The sequence below is a fragment of the Cydia pomonella genome, chromosome 4, assembly GCF_033807575.1.
Source record: "Cydia pomonella isolate Wapato2018A chromosome 4, ilCydPomo1, whole genome shotgun sequence".
In the NCBI taxonomy this organism is placed as follows: Eukaryota; Metazoa; Arthropoda; class Insecta; order Lepidoptera; family Tortricidae; genus Cydia; species Cydia pomonella.
In genome coordinates this window covers 15,519,789-15,545,525 of record NC_084706.1, presented here as the reverse complement: position 1 = coordinate 15,545,525, position 25,737 = coordinate 15,519,789, and the positions used below count along the sequence as shown (strand labels likewise).

Sequence of the window (25,737 nt, the reverse complement as noted above, 5' to 3'; positions counted from 1 at the left end):
CAAAAAGGTTTTGACTGATAAAAAAGCTATAGGTTAGGATCCCTTATTATTCATATATATGGGTTAAAAGCCTATTAGCTTATTAAGGCGCGATCTAAATTTTAAACTAATTATATTACGTTTTGATCAGTATAAAACAAGCTTCAATTCATGGCTAACTTTTTTTTATTAAAAGCTTTGTATTACATTTTATCAGTCAAAACCTTTGTGACAGAACTTATGACCCGACTAAGTACTAAGAGGGGTGTGTGTGTGGGGGGGGGGGGTCATGGTACCGTTTTCAGATTTAGGTTCAACCCTATAGTGTGGGGTGTTGTTGGATAGGTCTTTCAAGAGTAATAAGTGTCTTCAAGAAACATTTTCTTGATAATGGTGATATTTTTGGAAATGATCGCTCTGAAAGGAAAAAAATGAGCTTACTAGCCATGGTTTAGACCATGGGTCCAAAAAATATGAAAAAAATCGTGAAGGTAAAGCGTAGTATAGACTTTCAAGGAAAACTATAGCAAACTTGATCGGTCTAGGCTTTTTTAAGTTTTTGCAAAAAGTCTATTTTGACGGAAGAGTAACTACGGAACCGTACACTGAGCATGGCCCGACATGCTCTTGGCCGGTTTTTTTTTTTATATTTGGTCAGCAGGAGACTAAGCTTGCTTATTCTAAACTAAAAATTTTAGTAATTACGAACAGTTACGAAAAAACGACGTTTTCTTCAAACGTCTATTTTTGTCTCTTTGTTAACTTAAACACCCTGTAGCTCCTAAAGTATTGATCGTAGAGTAAAAATAAACATAAGCAAATTTGTAGGGAATTTTATGGTAAAACTTTTGTCCGAAGTAATTATAATGCTATTCGTAAAAATATTCGAGATATGAGCAAAAATCTGAAAAAAGATACCTTCAACCCCCCCTTACACCCTCAGCACAACCCCCACCCTCGAGGACTTTAAGTATGTTTATCTGGAGACCACAAGGTATAAGTATACCAATTTTCAAAACTACACGAATTATTTCCCCTGATTGTCCATATTCGGGTTAATTTTCTTAAGCTAAAAATATTAATTTGCTAATCCTCACATGGCACACATGATGTACATGTATGATCTAAGTATACGAATGCGTTATTTACCTTCCTCGACCTACGATTTATTCTGCACAGCGCACGCAAAGCTAATTTCTCCTGCCGCGCACGCGCAAGAGAAAAGAAAGCCATACTAACGGTACTCTGCGTCTACATCAAATACTACGAGGCACTTTGGTTGCTTCGAATATGTCTGCATAGTTTAATATGGTAACTAATGAGAGTAATGACTCATACAAAACAGCTGCCGTAAAAGCTCGCGTCCCTTTTAAAAGAGGTAGCCTTAGGTAATACGGGTCATTAATGCAATAGGCTATTCCACATTCTCTCTAAATATATTTATAAATGTTCGTCTAGCTTCGATAGCCATCTGGTATTCTTATTTCCTGACAATAATATCGCTATAAGTGTGCAAAGAAAAATTGTTAAACATTTACTTAAACTGTAAATGTTTGCGCAAAAGCCATTTTGTGACGTCATAACAGCAGTGTATAGGTAAAAACCTTAAGTAAGTCACCTGTTGTATGTAGTTGTGACGTGTTCGAATAGACATTTGTTTTGTTTGTGTGTGTCTTTTAAACATGTATTGTCTATTCGAACACGTCACAACTACACACAACAGGTGACTTACTTAAGTTTTTTACCTATAGTAACAAAGAAACGTCAAATACATAGCAATTTAACACTTGTTTCTGTTACTTAGTTGGGTAATAAGTTCTGTCAAAAAGGTTTTGACACTTGACTGATAAAAAAGCTATAGGTTAAGATCCCTTATTATTAGACCCCGCTATCGCAGGTGCAAAATGGTAGCTGTCAAGTTCTTAGGGATAGGTAAAAATATTTATGATGTCGATATCGATACTTGATTTTTCTGTACAATTAGTTTTTTTTATATATATAAGTACCATTTATTTGACTACAATTTAACATGTTTTTTTTTTGATCCATGATTAATTATTTTATAGTTATTAGTACAACAAAAACGCTATTGTTGGTATTTTACTTTTCTTATGTTTCAAGTTGCAGGGCAGTGCATGAACGCTCTTGAGATAAACCTTTTCAATAGAGGTTAATACTTACACTGATAAGTACAAAATTTACAAAGCTTGTTGGATGGCAAAATTGTCGAAATTACAGATGATGTAAATAAGAATACAGTACAAAATTACGCCAAATGTACATTTTTTGCCATTACTTCTGTCGAAGTAGAAAAGTCAATTTCCTTCTTAAAATGGATTTTCAGCTACAGAAAAAGAAGTCTAACGCCCATTAACTTAGAAAAAGTTTTAGTCATATATTACGAGACATATATATATTTCTAAAAATAATTAGGGCTAAGATAATAATATATAAAGTTAATTGTTGTATATATTTATCGTGACTGCACTAGATTACTGCAGAGAATCTAAAAGATCCTGATCATTCATTAAGAACATGGTATCCCCTTTGGAAATAAAAGAGAGATTTACATTTTGTTTTTAATTCATTTATGAATGGTTTGTGCTATGAAGATAACGATAATTTCTTAGTAATGATGAAAGATTGAAGATTTTTATTCATAAAAATTAAAAATGTTTAATACATGTTCATTTTGTAATAATATAGTCCTATTTTATAAAATAAACACGTTTAATTAAAGTCTTAGACTATCATTAATATCATTATGGCAAAGAAAAATTATCGACATACAGCTATAATTATCGACATGTAGCAAGTATTTCAAAATAATTTTTACTCACCCCTAAGAATGGCTCGAAAATGACAGCTACCATTTTGCACCTCCGATAGCGGGGTCTACTTATTATTCATATATATGGGTTGAATTGAAAGCTTATTTAATGCTGAAGTACTTACATTATAATTAAACTTAATTTGCTGTCTCAGTTTTGCACAATTCTATGTAATATTCAGAAAAATGTTATTAAAAAAAAAACGTAAAAAATAAGCGACCTGTTCGAGGTGATTTTGATCCCTATTTATTTATTTTTCTTGTTTACATGGTCGAATCTTACATAAAATTAAAGCTGGATCTTTTATCTTTCTTAAAATATATAATTCATGTGTTAATATATAAACTAATGTATTGCCAACCTGCAACTGTACGTGTTTTACCAAACTTACTCGTAGGATGGCAGTCAAAAATTTGCATATCACTGAAAAATACCCTAAGTTTGAAGGGTAGTAGCTGAAGTACAGACTTGTCGGAAAACTAATTGCAGGTGATAAAATAACGTTCTAATAAAGTAGGTTCATACAAATAAACGATTGTACCTATTTTATTAACTAATATTAGTGACACTGATTTTTACTCCCTTTGGTAAAATATATTTTTTCACAATCCAGCCGCGTATTTGCGTCTAACGTCAATCCCAAAGTAAACAAGAAGTAAATTAAGACGCGATCTAAATTATAAACTAATTAACGTAATATAATTAGTAATTATATTACGTTTTGATTACTTTTGATCAATGATCAGTATAAAATAAGCTATCAAGTCATGGCAAACTTTTTTTATTAAAAGCTTTGTATTACATTTTATCAGTCAAAACCTTTGTGACAGAACTTATGACCAACTAAGTATAGTGACGTCACTCACGAGAAAACATGATGGTTGACGTTTTCGGTCAAGTGACACACAGATAATAAAACTACGATTTTAATTTAGAAATTAGAAATGAGTTATGTTTTTAAAACAAAATAGTATTACTACTAAAACTACTTCTAAATATCATACTTTCATAATTAAATTTTCATAGATGAAACTCCCCTATTGCATCTAATATCTATTATTTGAATATATTTATTTTTGTTAAATTAATGAACCCAGCTTTACACTATCTGGGGTTACTGCCTAGTAAATAAAAATAAAATAGTAGTCAATTCGATACCTACCAAGCATCAGAGAATTGGTATAAAAGCTTGCTTTGTGCAACAATTTTGTGCATACTAAACTATCTATCATCAATTGGTAGTATAGGTACCTACTACAGATCGGTCGGATAAATGGGCCAATCAAATTGTTATTTTGGTATCTGGATTATAAAACAAGGTGTATTATATGCACTCGCCTAGAAATTCACGACAAACTTGTATTAGCAACTATGCACTATACATATGAATCATGGTAATTAGTTGATAGTAAGAGACTGCGATTAAGCGTACGGACTATTTTCAGGTTAAACTCTGGTGTACTTGAGCAGAGTGGTGTAGAGCACTGGAAAGTTAAACCCTTTTAGTGGATTGTATCAGATTAACATTTAACTTAATCATTAGAACATATTTTATTAAATGTTTAAAAAATCGGCAATAAGTATTAACGATTCAATTAAACATCTAGTATTTATCGGATATGAAATATCAAACGATACATTTTTTTTAATTTTATACTACGTCGGTGGCAAACAAGAATACGGCCCGCCTGATGGTAAGCAGTCTCCGTAGCCTATGTACGCCTGCAACTCCAAAGGAGTTACATGCGCGTTGCCGACCCTAAACCTCTCCCCCCCTCGTTGAGCTCTGGCAACCTTCCTCACCGGCAGGAACACAACACTACATCATCACTAACTAAATATCAATAGACATATGTGTGTAATGAGTGAAGTTACAAATCGCCATACCACACTTATACCTATCTGCACCTGAATAAAAAAGGAAAGAAGGTTTATGTATTTCAGATCATTTGATCATAAACAGTTTTCAATTGCCTTGCCGCAAAAGGCGAATGTGGAGAGAGAGTGTCAATCCGTACGTGGGTGTGAAAGAGGTACGAACCATTTTTTTTTTCATACATGGCATGAAAGTTAGCAGTAGTACGGGACGAAGATATTGATGATTATGATTGTTTATAATGAAAACGAATGACTGTGCTGAGTAAAGTGAGTAACATGCACTTACCGTTGTAACTATTACTATTTATATCCAATATACATAGGATAGGATACCTTTCGTTTGCGCAAATTGTTATTATAGGTAATCTATGTTTACCCTCTTTACTATACCGTGGTAAAGCACTCGTCTAATCAAACAGGGCTAATGGATGGCAATTTTGTTTACTACTGTAATTTAATAGGACATTGTTTCGAACAGCCACAATATATATTTTTCATTTTTTTTATATACTACGTCGGTGGTAATCAGGCATACGGCCCGAGTAGTCTCCGTAGCCTATGGACGCCTGCAACTCCGGAGGAGTTACATGCGTATTGCCGATCCTATTAACACTCCGCACCCTCGTTGAGCTCTGGCAACGTTACTCACCAGCAGGAAAACAACACTATGTTTATCTGTGGACAAACACCGACAAAGACAAAAATAAAAACGTATACCCAACACTTTACAGATGTACATACTCGTACTTAATTTGAAAATGCTCTCATCTTAGACAGTTTTTTTTACCTGTTTTTGTTTAATTTTTCGTTGGCTATACTGAAAGTTTACTTTATTTTTAGATCATGAAATGAAAGACATATTTATTATTTGAAACTCTAGCTATTTTTTGAGGTACTACAATGTTTTCGGTTGTGTACATATATCTTTACAAATTTGTGAAGTGTATATCGGACTTTTTTACTATGTTAACCCGAGTAAATTATCGTGTTATGGTTTCATACGACTTTAAATGAGCCCTCACATAACAATATAGATTAGGCTTCGAGCACTATTTAATAATGAAGCCTATCCTGGTGTGTCTGTAGCAGGTTTCATAATTTTTTACGCTTTCGTATTAATCTTATGGATGATTATCGAAAAGGGCTTATTTCGAAAACGAAACCCTGAACTAAAATTGCAGTTATATTTTTAAGATAGAAAATAATATCAGCGGACTCAGACAACCTTAGGTATCCAAATGAAAGGTGTAAAAAAACCTTTAAAAATTCAAAAACCTTGAATCACAGTTAATACCTCACTTCCTATAACCGCCACACAAAACTACTGCGGACCCAAAATTACAATTTACGGTTAATGAGGAGAAGAGACAGAGAATTGGGAAGATCGTCATATGGCAAAAACTCTTATTTGAATACATAGGCTCAGACCCAGGCAGAAAGGAAGAGCTTCGTTCCTTCTGCTTTACCGATCTTCTGTGAGTGGAGTATTCCTATGCACAAAAACAAGACCTAGAAGCGACGAGAGCTTGTAGACTTACCTGAAAGACAGTCTTCTCCACATTGACCTTACATGTAAAAAGTGCCTGAGGAAAAATGGGCTATGTGCTTTTCAAGTTGATTCCATGGTAAAGAAAATGTGTACGCATTATTAGAAAGAGTTTAGAAAAGTGATAGGTAGTAAAAAAGTTGCATATCCTTATGACCTACGTATAATTCAGTTTAGTTTTTTTACTCGCGTGGTCTAATTTGTATACAAAAAAAATCAACTGTAATTACAGGGTTCGTAAATTAACGCAAGTCGTTAAATTGTCGTTAAATCACTATCGGCGGCGGCCAATGGACTGCTCCATTGTTCGCTGTGGATTATTGAATCGAATCGTTTTATTAAATGGTCTATCGTCCACTAGTGTAATTATGGTTGTAAATGGACTTTAATCCATCATTTAAAATTAGGCATTGAAATTAATGACATGAGTTAAAAGAAATATTGACTGAGATTCGTGTGGGATGGATCCTTTTCCCTAAATTATATGTATTATGTCCAAATATTGTAATGTAACAGTAATATTTTTAGTAAATGAATCTATAAGTATTAAGTAATTAACTAAATATTTAAGTGATTCAAATCACGTAATATATTGTATGGTATCTCGTCGATAAATCCATTGTTTAGTTGATGTCGTCCTAGCTTTGTGCTTTTATTTAATACTATAGTTAATGTGAGAGTATAATCTAACTCCTGTGTTTGTGCTATTATCATACTTATGGGTGATCTTTTTTCATCTATAATGATCCTCCGATAGGGCTCTAAGCAACGCGTGGGCTGAAGAACGTCATGTTTCATGATGCACCACACCCACGCTCAAACCTGATATTGATGTATATTGTTTGTTTTCTGTATACTTTTTTATTGATTTAATAAATACTTAATTATACGATTATATTAATCGAAATCTAAAGAAAAAATAGTATGCAACAAACGCACCAAAGCGTGTTCTAATGTTCCTAATATATTTGTATAGACAAATAATGTCATCGCTTGAAAAACAGCACGATAACTTGTCGACAATTCAGGAATTATTGATAAGCCTCGCTCGGTTCGATCGACCGGTCACGTTCACGTTTGTGCAGTCAGATTCGGAAAAACTTGCAGTTAAATTGCATAAAGTATTTAGTTGCGTTACCTACAGCGGTATCGTCTTTCTTATGCCCTTCTCTATTATTCAAGGCATTATAAATATAAATAAATATATAAATATTAATGGACATTATTACACAAATTGACTAAGTCCCACAGTAAGCTCAATAAGGCTTGTGTTGAGGGTACTTAGACAACGATATATATAATATATAAATATTTATAAATACTTAAATACATAGAAAACACCCATGACTCAGGAACAAATATCCATCCTCATCACACGAATAAATGCCCTTACCAGGATTTGAACCCGGGACCATCGGCGTCGTAGGCAGGGTCACTACCTACTAGGCCAGACCGGTAGTCATTATAGGTCAGTTAATTTTATTTATTTATTATAGTGCCCCAATCTGAGTTGAGGCGTTACAGGCGTCCATATGCTATGGAAACTGCATACCATCAAGCGGTCCGTTTGCTTGTTTGCCACCGACGTAGTATAAGAAAAACGGAACAGTCGCTCAATTGTCGTAATTCGTGTCCACTAAGTTTATTAATCTGTACCCCTAGTATAAATTTGATCGACATCATAACGTGACGAACGCGTTTGCGTTAAGTCTCATTTTGTATAGGATTTTGAGTTTCCAAAACGTCCCGCTTGGCGCGCTCTTTCTAAATCCAATACAAAATGAGAATAAACGCAAACGCGTACGTCACGTTTCGAAATCGAATTTATTTACACTAGGGGTACTGAAGTTATAAAAAGATGAAATTGCAATTGATAAAATTAATTTGGATCAATGTACTTTTGATCGGCAAACAGAGTCGGCCGCGGCCGCGAGGCGGCACGCACATATCTGATTCAGGCTTATTGCTACACTATAAACGATAGATCTCCCATTAACCCACAGATATAAATAACACGCAAGCTCTTCTGGAGCAGAGCACGAAATGCGGTTTTGTTAAGTTAACGTACATTACTCTCACAAAAAATCTCTTCCGATAAAAACATTAACATAACACCCTTATTTATAAATGTTTGCATTCTCTTTAATCTTATAAACCTTTGTTACAATTTATATTTTAATAACTTACAGAAATATGTAAATATATGACGGATAGGGAGAAACGATTATCAACGGTTTGTTAGATTTGACACACGATTATGAATAACGCCATAAATAAGTACTTAATAAGCTTTTATGGTCTTACTTTAACTTACTTTTTATAAGAAATAATAGCGAGGCAAAGATTACCATAGAATTCTTTTTTGGCAATAATTTACTTACCATTCAAGGAAATAGTAGGCACAGGTGTTTTCACTTAACTGTGTACAATGAATGGGCGGTTAGCAATCGTCACAATTTCACAAAAGTGACGACACATTTCAAACCCCATACATTTTGTCAGGAATTAAACACAAGTAGCCGAGCGCTTTAAAGTACAAGTTAAAATGAAAATGCCCACAGACGCCACTATTTTCATTGGAACGACCGTCTCAGTAAACCGTTCGAATATCTGGCAGTCAGTATAGGTACTTAGCAGTATTTGCCATCACGCGTGATAAATCACATTAATGAGTACTTGGTCGCATTGTCAACGGGTCGAGCAGTGAGGCCAGTGAATGTCCCGACCTTCACATTGCCTACGAGTCTGCGAGATCCGCCACGTAACGATGACATAGGTACACTTCCACAGATTTAGCTTCGACTAACCTAAATACCGGATCGGAGAAAGTGAAGCGCCAGCTAGCAATACTTGTACGGACGTCAGACGCGACAGAATACGCCCATTCAGTCGCACTCTTTGTTTACGCAAAATACTAGTTACGTTATTGTTTCTTTATCTACGACTACGTCATTTTATATCTATACGAAAATCGCAAAATTTACTGTGTGGCCATATAAAACTTAGATGACCTAAATGACTTGTGCCAAAAACCCAAACACGAGGTAGGTCAGGTTCACCAGTCTCCTTGTCCATATGAATAAATCATAACAAGTACTTATGTAAATGTTTTTATTTTAGTTACACCGGTAAGACGTTTTCATTTCTAACTACTGTAAAATGTGTCCTACTCTTTAAAATGAGCACAGGAAGAGAACCTGCAACCTTAGGAGCAAATTAAGAACTTGATGTTCTGGGCATGTGGGCACATACGGATTGATGATAAAATTGAGGTATATACCTATATGTCAAAATTTAAAGAGTTAGTCGTTTCAAGTAGTTCATTTATCTTGCTAAACTACATACTCGGGTTTGCAATCCGGATCCGCAATATCGTGCTAACTCTATACATAACTAAAATTAAATCCTAGAATTGCTTACTACGCTGTCTATCTGACCGCACAACTTTTGCTGTTTCATTATGACCGATTTTGGATCTTTTATATACCTACCTATTGTCTTCACACATGGACGTAGAATTAATAATAGGTAGTACAGTCAGCATCAAAAGTAACGGATGAAACAACGCACCAAAAGTATCTGATATTCCGGTAAACTTTTCCAAATATAGATAAATTTCTAAAATTCACGCTCAAAAGTATATCTTTTACAGTCTTTGTTGCTCTATATTAAAGACATCACTTTTTGTTAAGCTGTTACAGAATGTATCTACATACTTATGAAACCTTATTTGATCCGCTACTTTTGATGCTGACTGTACAAGTAAGAGATAAATAATTAACTTTCCTACCTACATTTTAGCTATGAGCTAAACAACATACAACAGTCCGAATAATTTGACAAAGGAAAAGCTGAGTGTCGAGTTAAAGAATACTTTTGCTCTGAAAGAGCCAACTGCCTTAAAAAATCTTTCATATCATGTTGTCAAGAAGTTTGTCAAAACGTCAGGGTCAACTTGGGTCTGTATTGAAATTACATACTATTATAATGATATTATATATTTTTCCTACTCCTCTACTGTTATCTGTCATTTATGCATTCATTAACACGAATATAAGAACATACATAAAAGATTTCAAGAAAAGTCTATATTGTCTATTCCTCATAAAAGCTCTTGTGCTTTTATAAGCTATAATGTTACTGCGATTAATGGCTACCAACCTAACAAAACCAAAACGAATACAGTTTTAAACTAAGTGCATTGATGCCAACTTACAAAATATTCATTTGGTTGCATAGTAAAAATAATTACGTCATAAGTCAGAAACACGCATGTGACACCCGTAATATAGCAACACCCATAGACTACGAAGACCGCTTAGCGTTGCTTGTTAGTCTCCGTAGGCTACGGTGGCCAAAATTGAGAAAAAACTGTCCAAAAAATTAATTTAGCAAGTAGCAAGTACCAGGGCCTCATGAGTTACGAGGAGGTGTCGCCGACCGGCCGGCCGCGGCCCGGGGCGGGCCGGGCGCGTAACAAGGTATGCTCGCGCGTCTTGGCTATATACTTTTGCTGTAATTTGTTTACCTAAATTAAGATTTATTTTTGTTGACTCGTAGGAAAAATATTGTATGCAACGTTGTATAAGTAGGTCAAAAAATTCTCGTGGCGTATTCCTTTACAATGTTCGCCTACGCCTTCGGCTCCGGCTCACATTGTAACTCACGCCACTCGCCTTTTTTGACCCTTCTTATACAACTGATGCATAAAATACTATTTCCTACTCCTCTACTGTTATCTGTCATTTATGCATTCATTAACACGAATATAAGAACATACATAAAAGATTTCAAGAAAAGTCTATATTGTCTATTCCTCATAAAAGCTCTTGTGCTTTTATAAGCTATAATGTTACTGCGATTAATGGCTACCAACCTAACAAAACCAAAACGAATACAGTTTTAAACTAAGTGCATTGATGCCAACTTACAAAATATTAATTTGGTTGCATAGTAAAAATAATTACTTCATAAGTCAGAAACACGCATGTGACACCCGTAATATAGCAACACCCATAGACTACGAAGACCGCTTAGCGTTGCTTGTTAGTCTCCGTAGGCTACGGTGGCCAAAATTGAGAAAAAACTGTCCAAAAAATTAATTTAGCAAGTAGCAAGTACCAGGGCCTCATGAGTTACGAGGAGGTATCGCCGACCGGCCGGCCGCGGCCCGGGGCGGACCGTGCGCGTCACAAGGTATGCTCGCGCGTCTTGGCTATATACTTTTGCTGTAATTTGTTTACCTAAATTAAGATTTATTTTTGTTGACTCGTAGGAAAAATATTGTATGCAACGTTGTATAAGTAGGTCAAAAAATTCTCGGAGCGTATTCCTTTACAATGTTCGCCTACGCCTTCGGCTCCGGCTCACATTGTAACTCACGCCACTCGCCTTTTTTGACCCTTCTTATACAACTGTTGCATAAAATACTATTAAGAATTTATTTACTAACGCTGCGATAAACTAGCCTTTTGAATAATCATCGTTCGGCCGAAGAAACATCTATGCGGTTATTTTATAAAAATAATAATTTCACGTAAGATTAATCCGAAAAAGTTAAATACAATTTCTTACCACTGCTGACACACTGTTGGAAAAATACATCGAGGAATATCAATATCGTAATTTAAAGTATATATATTTTCTCGAATATCTACTAAAAGATAAGTTCCCATCCCAAGCAGTTTTTAAATTAGCACCAACCGAAAATTTTAAATGTTGTCAATCAGTGCTGGGACTGCTGGGGTGCATACAATGAACCGCTAGATTGATAAGACTAGCATTACGCAGTACGAATTGCCATCACAAGATTCACAAGGAGCGCAATAATTGCTCGTCATCGTCACTTATTAAGTTCGCCGTGCGGGCCGCGTGTGTCGCTCATTCGAACGATAAAGTGGAATTCAATAGAAATGGCAAATAATGTAAACAAACCAATTTACCTTCATTTCTTCTTAATCTCGCACTTTTTGTGGACCATAATTTTATCATCAATACTGTACAGTAGTATATGAAATCATTTATTTATATAAATTACTAGTTTAATTATATGTTAGTTATTAGCAAGCCCCGTACATTTCATGCCGTTCACGTAAAAATGACGTAATTTCATATACAGGCAGTTTTTTATAACACTACAAATTTTGATAGCTAACATATTGACGCGAATAAAAAGACTTGTTACACTGTTAAAAATCAATATGTATCATTTAATAAACTAACAATCCATTATTTTGTTGCGTGACAGTGAGATGAAAGTTAGTTAGACGTTTCTGTACTGATTGTCAAGTATCTATATCAGTTGACTAAAGAGGTTGACAAATGATTAATTATTGCGAAAAGACTAATTGGAATCATACTGTATGTAGCGTGACGTCATTTTCCCGTCGGCGGCATGAAATGTACGGGCCCTTTAGTATTTCAATAAAAACAACCATCGTAAAACTTTTAGGTTATATGTTAAATGCAAACAATCTATCATACCTATTTGATTACATTATTTGCCTTTTCTATTGAACTCCACTTTACCATTCATACGGCCTATTTGTATCAACATCATCAGATTGTAATAAGTTCAATTGAACTTATTACAAGCGTTGCAAATAAGTGGCTATATTGGCAATTCTTCTTCACGTGACTCACAGTTATAAATTCATAAATAAATAGTATGCCCTGTTGAAGCTGCCTCATCATAAATATTTTTTAATTCTGCTGCTCAGACAGAGCATAGCAGTTTTAGGAAATATTCGTACGAGTATAAACCGTGAGTGAGAAGTAAAAAGAACGATAAAACGAGCCTAGAGAGAACACCTAAGCGTCCTAGTAAAGGGGATGGAAACGTTAATAAGAACGGGTTATTCCCACTAGTTACCACCAAGTTGTTACCAGTGGTAACTACTGGGAATTTTTTTCCCACCTTGTACCACTGGTAACTACTGGGAAAAAAAATCCCACTAGTTACCACCAACTCGGTTTGGTGGTAACTACTGGGAATTTTATTTCCCAGTAGTTACCACTGGTAAAAGCTGGGGTTTTTTTTCCCAGTAGTTACCACCAAAATTTGTTTAGCGTTCATTACTTATAAAACAGTTAAAAAGAGAGTGCTTTAATCAATAGTTAATTAAAAGTCCAATTAATTATTAGTTTCATTATAAGTCGATTAGTGTTTCAGTGTTGCCTTAAAAGTGATCAAAAATATTAAAACCGGTGCAAGAGCAAAAAAAAAAATGTTTGAGAGAAATTAACGTTTGGATAAAATTATAATTATATATTAGAAATTATTTCTCCAAAAGAATATTACAGTCACTTACATAGAGAAATACAAGCAATCATAATATACATTATTTACACTTAGGAGCAAAAAATCGACTCAAGTAGCATTTTTTTGTTTTTGTCGTGTTTTTGAAAACGGTCAGTATTTTAGTAAAAGTGAGATTGCAATATTATTGTTGATTTATTAAGCTATCAAAAACATTAATAATCCATAAAATCAGTTAGGTAATTGTCAGGTACTTGTTATTTTTGTAGAAAAATGCGACTTTAGTCGATTTTTTTTGCTCCTAAGTGTATGTCTGTAAGAAAAAAGTGGGTACGTACAGTGAAATTGTCATCGCGCGAGCGCAGGCGGACCGGACTGTCGCGCAGACTAGCGTAACGTGACCGAGACATTGATTGATAAAGAGAGCGCGCCAGAGATACGTGTTTATACTGGTTTGTTGAGCGGTCAACACGTCCACCGTGCTCGCCCAGCAGTTGGAGATAACAGTCCTACAACATGCATGGAGTATATTACGGTTAACTTTTAATCGCTACTCGCCGATAGCAATTCAATCAATGTTGTTTGTTAAAAAAACATTTATTTATTTAATTTGAAACCTGGATTTTGTCAAGGGCGCTTACGCTACACTGCGTAGCGCAGCGTTGTATTTATATAGGAGCATCGTTGATGATAGCGTAAGCGCCATCGACAATAAGTCCCTTTCAATAAATAACGTCACAATTATACGAACGAACAAACAAATCAGACAAAAACCGATTTTTTAATCACTTTTAAGGCAGTTTACTGAAACACTAATCGACTTATAATTAAACTAATAATTAATTGGTCTTTTAATTAATTATTTTTTATTTACTAGTTGTAGTTACCACTAAACCGAGTTGGTAGTAACTAGTGAGATTTTGTTTCCTAGTAGTTGACGGGTCTAGAGCAAGGAGATGACCTGTGCTCTTCAACTTAGCCCTTGAACATATTGTTCGAAAAGTGTTAGCGCTGGACATAGGAGCTGAGCGGCAAGCACAAACTGATAGGGTACGCCGACGACCTTGCTTTATTAATAAGGGAAACCCGGAAGAGGTAGAGCATGCAGCCAGTGTCTTGCGAGAGGCCTCTAGAATAGGTCTCAGGATCAACCAGACAAAAACTGAATACCTCCACATGAAACGCTATAAAAATATACACGAGTTGAGCGCGGAAGTCTCCATGTTGGAGGTACCGTCTACCGTGGAGTTGACAAGGTCTGGTACCTTAGATGCACCATTGTCCATTACCGAAACAAACACCAGGGAGGAGGGGGAGGTCAATATTCGCATTCAAAACGCCCTGCGATGCAGTACAGCCTTCCATAAAGTGTTGGAGTCTAGGCTTTTCAGCAGAAATACTAAGGTACGGTATGTAAGACCGTTATTCGACCAATCTATATGTATGGGCGTGACGTGAGGCCTGGATACTAACACAAAAAGAGGAAAGTCAGCATCACATTAAATATTTATTAACATAAACAATACAAATAAATTTTACACGTCAGTATTTTAAAAGTAAAACTCATTTATACCTAATTGGTTTGAATGAATTAGTGATACGATAAAAAAAAACCCGAGGGAGTTATAGCTTTTTTTTTCACAATGCATAACTATATATGAATGGCCTCATCGAGGAGCTCAGCAGCGCTTGTGTCGGATGTCACATAGAGGACATGTGTGTCAACAACTTGAGCTATGCTGATGATATGGTGCTGCTGAGCCCCTCGATGGGGGGTCTAATAAAAATGTTAGCCATTTGTGAAACACATACTGAGGCCCATGGGCTTAGGTACAATGCGTCTAAAAGCGAGCTCTTGCAATTTAAATCAGGTAACAAAAATTACCAAATGCAGGAGGTTAAGCTTTGTGGAACTCCGTTAAAAAGAGTGGACAAATTTAAGTACCTGGGCCATTGGGTCACTGTAACATGTTGTCCCGCAGGTTTGCACGTGTTAGTAAAGAAGTAAAGTTAATATTGTTCAAAGCTTTTTGTGAAACTTTCTACACGTGCGGTCTTTGGGCCTCTCCGTGTCCAATATAATGATGCATTTAGGATGCTGTTCAGGTTGCCGCGGTATTGTAGTGCCTCCGCGATGTTTGTTGAGGCACGAACAGACTGATTTTTCGCCATCATGAGGAAGCGATGCGCGTCACTCCTCACTCGCAGCCGAAGCAGCCCGAACAGCATCCTAAGCGCAGCGTTGGGATTCGCTCCTAGTCAAGCGGTACGTGCAGCTACACTCACCTGTTGCTGTGCCGCCGCGAAACTTATGAATGTTATGTAATGTTTTGTTTTGTTTGTTTTGTCCAATTGTTTGTTTTGTCTAATTAACTGTAATACTAACTTTAGATATATAAGTCATTGTTACCTAACCCTATGGACGTCAAGTTCGAAATAAATATATCAATTCAATTAAATAACTCCCGCGGGAACAATACATGCCTTTGTTCTTCAGTATACCTGCATGATATAATATCTTTTTCGATGAAATGTGATGAAAATAAATATTTGACTTAATAATAATAACCTTCTTGTTTCGTAAGACTCAGTGACATAATTTAAAAAAAAAATGGAACTTTTGCAAATATTTCGAAAAGCGACATTTGGTAAAGTGGAAATGCTGAAGAAGACCATAAAATGAATTAAGGCATATTTTTTGTGGAGTCGGGTTTTTTAAAGATTGAAGGAAAATAGGTATGTATTTGTTTTACAAGCGGACAAAGTTGTTGTTTAACCCCTCGTCCTAATATTGATATCCGAGCTAGCGAAAGATACTAAAATTAGACTACGAGCGTAGCGAGAGTAGCGAGACACCGTAGAGTGCGTAGCATATGGTGCGTAGTGTTATGTATGTAAAGTACCTAAACGGAATAAAAACATGTCGAGTCACATGCCTACGTAATAATTTAATAAGTAACTTTTTGAGTTATGCACCGACTTGTGCTTCTGTTAGAATTTTAACTAGAAAAAAAAAACTAGACAATGGCTAGACATGTTTTTTCCGCGTCCCCTTCAACTTCATACAACGTATACTCAGTAAAAAATACGTATGGTGAGTAACCGATTATCAGGACCAGGGTATTTTATGTTGGTCCATTGCCAGAATTACGGTGCGAAAATTTTCCTTCATAGGCGAGTAAATCCTTTAGTGCTTTTCCACGAGTGGTTAGTTCGGGCTGTGACTCACGTTCCCCCCGCGACCCTCCAGTTACTCGAATGTTTGACCAGCTTGCATCACCGAATTCATCGATCACAGATACAATACTGACTAAATAATTACACCTATTGGTTCTTAGAGTAGGTACAACTCGTAAAACTTAAATTAAATGGAATATCTTTACGTTACAAGTTGGTACAGTCATGTTTTCTAATAAATTTGTTATATAGTAATGGTGACTTCATTATAGATAGTCCTTAAAACACCGTATACGTAAGGTTTTACGTATTTATGTCGGTGACGTAATAGCTGATTAAGATAGGCTTGATGGTATTTAGTATGTTTACCAAGCCGAACTAACAAGTAACTTTAACGATTTCGTCGTTCAGTTTTACATGGCTTATTGCGTTTTCAAGAACATTTCCAATGAAATTTCGATTTTTGGTAATTAGAAGGGCCAATAAGATTTACTTATAAACAAATATACTTAAGCAATCGGCAGGTTTTATAACAATGTATGCTGGAAAGTGATAAGGCGCGCTAATTATAATAATATCATAATACCTTTGCTAAGGAATAGTAGCGTTTGTTTGATATTTCAGACTTTTTCCTTGTGTGTGCCTTTATTGCATACTTGCATATGCAAGAATAGAAGATAGTACGTCAGACATCGGGTCAAGAACGTGCATGCCCTATTTCTGCTGCTTCTAAAAATTAAGGCAATTTCCGTTCGACGGGTGACTTGATAGAATTACTGGAACATCGACGCCGACGGGGCTTTCCTGGGAGTAGTTTGACGTTAACCTTGTTTTATACAAACTCTAGCCGAGCAAAAATCATTTTCATGCCTAAATACATAAAGATAAAGATAGTTTATTATTCAAGTAGGCATATTACAATGCGCTTATGAACGTCAAATAAAGCTACACCGGCTCTAACCCTACACCTCTGACCCGAGAAGATTTAAATCCCCCCTCAATTGGAGGAGGGTATCCCAATATGGACCGGCAAGAAACTCGGCGGGACACATCTTTTCAAAACATTACATCTTATAATTAAGCATAAGCAAACAGTTCCGTTTCGTTTACATACTGACAACGCTCAAATGTGTATGTGTATGTATAAACATTCTTCTTTAAACTGTCTCAACACTCTCTATGTAGCAGGTCACGGTGGTCAATTGCGGTCTATTGCGTCAGCTCAGATTTGCCACGAGGAGTCTATTTAGGTTTTGTCTCTTTACTCATCATTGGTCACGTCCACTCTTGACTATCTTGACACGCTTTCCAATATTTCTTCATACGCCTCGCCTCGGTCACCGGTGTAATGACTGGCGTGTAAATATAATCACCAACAAATTTATTTTTGTACAACAAACTGCACTTATTGGCCAATTAATTTAGTGAACATACGAGCACAATACAAGTTCGTTGCCCAATTAATCGGCCACATAAAAAAAAGTTACTTGTTACAGGCTACAGGGTTAATATCAGGTCCAAAAATTTACTTGTTGACTGTTACAACAATTCAGCTTACCATATTACGATACTAGTTATTTGTATATTGTATACAGTACACCAATGAAAACGGATTACTTTGTATCGAATCTTTCATACAAAGTGACCCTGGCCTTAATATGCAACCGTATCAACAAACCTTCTCCAAGCAAGCGTGCGAACTGCGAAATCCAAAGTTCCGCCGCTCGATTCGTTAATTTAACGCTAAATTTATTCATCCTGCTTTCCACTGCCAATTCAGCGCTAACTGCAAATTAGAACTCGGCTACTAGACTCTCAGGGGAACCCAGACAATGATCTGGATATGACCAAGGTACCTTGCACCGTTTGACAACGCTTGTCTGGCTCGGGCCTTAGGTAACATACTACAACAGTGACTAAGGTATATTGCCACATAGGTACCTAATTCTATACCGCTCGCGTCCAATTATGGTCCCTATGACCGTTAATTATTTATATGGTGTAGCTGTCACGTAAAATGATTTACAGTCATTTTTAGGTGCTTAGCACGTTAATTTTATTTAGAAATGTAACATTTACAACAAAAAAAAACTATGGCTTTAAACATATTTATTCAAGTATTTTCTTAAAGCCCAGCCAAACGAGACGTGATGGAACTGTTATCATTCGACGCGAGAGGTATAAATCAAGCGTAGTGAATTAAACTTTTATTAATCAGATCTACCTTTTACGTTACCCTTTGATACGGCATGCGATCATGTTTGGTGCACTTCATTCCTGCAGCCCTGTCGGCCTTCGCAATTAAAATACTTGCGGGCGTTGCGGGAAGAGTGTGATCTGTTTGCGACAGGGATAGGAAGGCTGATATCTAAGTGGAAGGGAATGCTTGAAAGGATGCAAGACAGATATTATAAGTTAGTTTTTAATTAATAAATAAGTAGTTTTTAAGTAATGAATCTACGGAACGCTTTGGCGTAAGCTGTAATGTTATGATAACTTGCTTGATTCAATAAAATAAATAAATAATAAATAAGAGCGCACCTGTCGGACGCTCCTCCTTACCTTCAGCCCTGCGCGGAGCTTGGCCTTCGTCCTTCATATTTAGGCACTTGTACTATTGTTCTATATTTGAGCACTACACTCCTGTAGCTCGGACTTCGGCCTCCGCAGCGTGCACCCGCCGTACGTTCTAACCCGCCGCGGCCGTAGAATCTAAGGCGCTCTCTGACGAAATGAACATGTTCCACTATATCGAAAATGAACATGTTCCATTATAAGGTTAATGTGGATCGCAGCGAAATATTATCTCCTCATATATCTAATCTACTTTTCTTAATCCGTCCATAGACTTACGAGTAATTTTCACTAAATAAACAATTAAATACCGCGCATAAGGGTCATTTTAGTCGTTTTTAAAGACGTTTCACTTACGTCACGTTTCACGCCAAAATAACATTGTTCAAAATTCTGTGATGTACGGAACACTTGAAACGCGAGTCCGACTCGCACTTAGCCGTTTTATTTTCATGACGATGAAAGTCTAAACGCATCTGAATTTTACTCCCTTTATATGTATTTGCCCGACTGCGCGACGCAAAGGAGTGCAATGTGTTTATTGAAAACTTTCTTCCTTATAACCATGCTTTATTTAAAATGCAAATATATGTGTTTGTTGTATATTGCAATCAAACTTTTAATCGCATGCAAAGAGTAGGAGAAGCACTAGAACTGAAACATGCGTTTACTGAATGACGCGTATAAAACTCTCAAATCACTTTCGCTGCGTTGACTTACTCCGCCCATTGTCTATTGTTCCCACGGGTTGGGTTCCAACTGTAGACGTTCCCTTTTCACTATACGTCAAAAGACTCACAAGAGGCACAAGTATCACAACAAAGGATACATAGCAGTGACTAAAAGCTCTGACGTCAAAACGATAAATGAAATGAAGGAAACGTTAGAAAGCCGGTACGCAAACAGCGAAGAGTGGGTTATCAGCTCTCAAATCACTTTCGTTATACTGAACGGGTCGCGATCGCGTCCCATTGTCTGCGACGATGTTTATTAAGGCTCCGCGACGCAGTTATCGCGGGCCTTACCATCGCTGGCCAAGAGAGAAAGGCTTAAGGAGTCATTGTTATTACTGCTTAAAAGTCGTTTTGTTTTGAACGTCGGACTGGGTCAATGTTGTTCCCACCGCTGTGTGGCCATTCTTTACTTGCGTTGTGGCTTGTGGCTCGTTCTCTTTGTTATGACGAGTACAGTTCTCATAAGTGACGTTTTCTGTGTCGTGTGTGATTCGGTTGTTAGTTATGTAAAATTTTAAATTTAAGGAAAGATTGAAAAATTGTTGGTTATGTTGACTAATTTTTTTTTTTATTATGGCAGTAGCACCTTACTAAAAAACCCCGTTTGTACATTTTTGGTTGAAAATGGCACATTATTAAAATTTTCATTCTTTTACTTTTGAATGCTGTGTGTATATAGAACACGAAATAGGGAATTAAGGAAATAGGAAAATTTTCACCACAACAACGCGAGGAAAATACTAACTGTAAAACATCAAACAAAACCAAACCAAAACAAATCCAAATAAACGTTATTAAATATTTATTATTCAAATTCATCATTTACAAATCAATTCCACCAAAAAACTATCATCTATTTCAAGTCCCATTTAGAAGGCTTAGATCCACGCAAGTAAAAGTAAATTTGATTTAAGATTACTCCATTCGTCTTAGATACTTATCTTTCTTGCCAAGTACATAATGTATCCAGAGTTCCAACATTTTCACGATACTAATAAATCTAATTTTGAATTAGCCCAGTGAACTCTTTAAACTTTTAGATTTCCGAGAACCTAAAGATCAATGAACTAGTTAACCCCTGCACGTCTGATTATAAAAAAAAAAGTAACGCACAGAAAAAAAGAAAACATCTATCGGGAAATCACCTCGGGAACAACACGACGTATCCTTAGCTTGACTTTAACATTCTGTTCTGTAGATGTGCGGAATCCTTCGCTAATAGAAGGCTTAAAGTCGGTCGATCTGAATGGCTCGTTGCGTCACCTGTTGCTTTTGTCGAGCCGTTTGTTTACCATGGAACGAAAACTGAGACGCTAACGCCGACCCTAATATAATATAATAGGATTCAATATTATAATCGATTGCGGCTTCAATTCAAGCGCCTTGACAAAGAATTACTGTACAAGGTAAAGAAATAAATAGACACGTACACCAGGGGCTCATACGACATACGACTCGTGGATTAATACACTCAAAATTTAAACAACCAACTTGATATTTATAGAAATATTATAACATGGGTACTTGACTCTCAAAAACAAGATAAACAAGGTGCGTTTGTCAGTCTTTTCCGACAGAACTAATAGAGGCTTTAAATTTGTTCTGCATTTGTTTTTGATATGATCTGTCTGAATTTGTTTGATATGAGCTGTGTCATTTCTGCTTGAAAAAAGATTACGAGTATGACATAGAATAAGCCTCATGGTTTGATAATAATTATATTCTTTTAAGTAGGACGAAATTTAGAGATAAAACTATGTGTTTTATTGTTGAGTTACGACCGTTATTAACAGGAAAACTATCATTCACAATACTGTTATTTGTAACCACAGCACAGTGATACTTAACTAGCAAACCCGATAGGCAATTTCGAACACATACATATGGTGCCTATACCTATGTTGTAATACGATAACAGATGTGTTGCAACACTTTACTACAGTTAGCTTTTGACTATGTACGTCGAGTGTAACAATATTTTTGTACGGGTAGGCAGCTAATACGTTTTTCTGCAATGTGCTCGGAAATGTTCACCTTATTGTTGCAATAATAGTACGGTCAAACTCAAAGAAAAATCAAAATCATTATTGTACTGTTTCGGACGGGAAGTTTATTCCTGTATTGTTTTTTATTTTACCTTTTAAAAACATGTATTTAAAGTCAGACCAAGATAAGTGGGCAGCGATTTTGATAGCCCAGACAGTACAAGTGTTATTTAAAACGTCAAACATCTATGAAATTATGACGTGTTAACACTTTCACAGGCTGGGCTATCAAAATCGTTGCCAACTTAGCTTGGCCTTACTCTAAATGCAAACAGCCAATTATTAAAGCCGCGTTTACACGACCCGCTCAGCTATCATTTCAAGCTATGATATAGGAGGAGTGAGATAGGAATATAAACGACCTTACAAGTCTCGGTTTTACAAGACCGACGGGTATGATCGTGCGAATACTGCTTAATAAAATCAAAGACTACAAAACTTTATATTTTTTCATCACACTTGCTCGAAAAAGATCTTGTTTCATGCAGGTGTATGAAGGACAAGACGTATATTTTGTGAAATAGCAAGGGAGTTACAGCTTTTTTTTTTATTGTGACACTAATTCATACAAACAAAGTAGCCTAAATGAGTTTTACTTTTAAAATACTGACGTTTATAATTGAATATTTTTGTTTACGTTTAAAAAATATTTAATTTGAATAATTTAATAGTCGTTTAAAATGTTTTTAAATAATATTCAATCATGGCTGAATGCCGAATAGGTCTGTGCCTTGGATGCCTATAGGGATTGCAATCCGGTCCGGCGGATCCGGTAATCCGGCCGGATCCGGCACTTTTCAGGAGCTACCGGATCCGGTAAAAATCGCCGGATCCGGACCGGATCCGGTAAAATAAAATAAAAAACGCCTAAATACAGCACGCACTGTGCGTTTTAGTTTAGATAAGGAAAAGGCGACGGATGAGAGGTAGGAAGTTGAACAGAGCGTAAAACGAATGAAAAAGTTTAAATCAAAATATATATGACGATGACTGGGAACAGAAGTTGTTTTTCATGTTGGTGGCACGATATGACGATTACATAAATACTGTTATAGAAGGAAAAATAAAAGAATGGAGATGCTATGGAAGGCATTTGTAATTTATTCTAAAGAGAAGGTTAATGTTGTGATAGGAGATTAAAAGTAAACAAATGAGCAGGATTAAGTCGGCGGTACTCAACCGACTGGAGTTGGGCTAATCAATATGTTATATGTGTGAATGAATATATGATAACATTGATAATCTTTAGTTTGCTCAGATTTTTTTAATAAATGACCGATTTCATATTTTGTTTTTAAAGTGATATTGACAGTGTCACACTTTTTACTACTAAGTTCTATTTTATTGTTAAGAAGTTATTTATTAACTTAAATTATAGATTTAGGAATACGTATTATGCAAAAAACTAGAAAAATATGCCATTTAATTAACTTTAATATCCCTATACCAAACCGGATCCGGTCCGGCCGGATCCGGCCGGGTTATGGCCAAAATCCGGCCGGATCCGGCCGGATTGAAAATCAATCCGGTTTGCAATCCCTAGATGCCTAATAACCTGTCAAGAAATGAAAATATGGCGGATGAATGTTTGATATGTCATGTCTTTAAGATTAATTTAGTTTTTTCTTCGCAAGTGTGATGAAAAACATTGTGTGTAACTTCGGGGGTAAGAATATTGCAATTACCACCCTAGTTGCACAATGTACCTTTTTAAGGATCTCGCTCGGGCGTGCACATCCAGTTTATAGCCACGTATTCACTATAAACATTTTTGTTTCGAAACAATGTTTCGTAATGAGTACCATACATTTTCTGAGAAACATTATTTATAAATAATGAATGGCTAATTAATGTTAAATGGAAGGCTAGTATTATTATTTCACTTCCTTATTGTCCTTCCTTAAAACGGGAAGTCGTTTTTCTATTGGCAATTTTATTATTATTATTTTTCAATGTTTACAATGATATCTCCCTAATTTTAATATTATATATTTCTGACACACCTATTGTATATAATAATGTTAATTACGCATCTATGACAATGTACGATCAATACAAATATTGAATATAAACCGTGTTTCTAAAGAAAAATGTGGCTTTAATTGCACAATTATTATTTTCTATTGCACAATTATATTGAATAAACGAATATTGAATGGTACTGAAAGGCAGTACGAGCTATGCCTTTAACGTTTAAAAAATAATTAACCAGGAAAATTGTTTTTGATGTGAAGGTTGGATTTGAGTGATACTTGATGCTTAAATAATGATTAAATATATAAGAGTCCCCGGCAAACTAGGCCTAATTTCACCTTCCCATACAAGCGGAGTTTCGTTCTCATTTTAAAACTGCGTGTTGAATTGTACTGAAATTTTGCACATACAATGACATGAGATATATTCAGTCATGTAATTGGATTATATAACTCCAGTCTATAAAACAAACAAAATAGAGCAAAAACAAGTTTTGTATAAAAAGCTCCAATTAGCTATAGTTTTTTTAACTATGGTATCTGTAGCTTGGACCCGGGTACGTCCTTAAACTACGTCCACAAGAGAGGTATGAGTATTGTGAATGTCATCTTACTTTGTGTGGTAGGACACAGCACAGCGGATATCATTCCAGATCTAGAGCAGAGCCCAACTGGGGAAGTACCTCCACCTTACAGAAAATCGCAGCCAAATAACACTAGACCCTACTCATAGTGTTGTGTTCCTGCCGGTGAGTAAGGTTGCCAGAGCTCAACGAGGGGTGGGAGGGGGGGAGAGGTTTAGGGTCGGCAACGCGCATGTAACTCCTCTGGAGTTGCAGGCGTACATAGGCTATGGATACTGCTTACCATCAGGCGGGCCGTATGCTTGTTTGCCACCGACGTAGTATAAAAAAAAAAATCTGTTGCTACATAATATAATTACAGGACTATACCATAACCTATTGTAAGTACAAAGTTTCAGAGCAATCTAGCTAGTCATTTTAGAATGAGAGCGTAACTGCGTTTGTAAGGTGAACCGAGCTTGCTGGGGACCTTTGACCTTATTTCCTCGCATGTTTGGAGAAAAGCACTATGTATGCCTCGGCAGGAATGGCAATTCATTAATTCCTCTTCTTTGCCATAATGTACTATTATGTGCAATACTTGGGCGAAATTTAAATAACACTCACTTTCTAACAAGTACATAAGTGGGAGAGTGACGCATGACATAATAGATGATAGTATAAATGCAACCATCCATGCTGAATGCATGAAAAATTCATCCTTTGCCAAAATTTGCTAAATATTTTTTTTTTTTAACTTTATTGCACAATGAAATACAATTATGTACAAATGGCGGACTTAACCCTAAAAGACATTCTCTACTAGTCAATCATAGGGCCAATTAGAAACACTAAAAGTTGGTTCAAATAAAAAACATACAATCCAGTAAAGACAATTATTCTATCAATTTATTACCAAAATATTTTATGCAACCGGCATACACTTCTTGAACTAGTATCCTTTAAATTTTTAGGCTTATAAGATTAGTAGGTACTAGGTACTATAGCTAGGAACTGAAACTGTCATAGATTCTACAATAAGCGATATCAATGATAATGTAAAAAATAATAAACATAGGTAGCTATTATACCGTGCCTAATAGATTAATATAACGGGCGTTAAAAAAATTGGTTTTCTTGTCTTCATGACAATCTCCTTTTCTCTCAGGCAAACAGCGA

At 35.9% G+C, this 25,737-nt stretch overlaps 1 protein-coding gene across 1 annotated transcript in view; it reads left to right on the top strand.

Moving 5' to 3' along the window:
• The window catches only part of LOC133517144 (phospholipid-transporting ATPase VA), a 119,877-nt gene that overhangs the window by 47,187 nt on the left and 46,953 nt on the right, over positions 1-25,737 (top strand). The gene's annotated exons all lie outside the window — the stretch shown is intronic.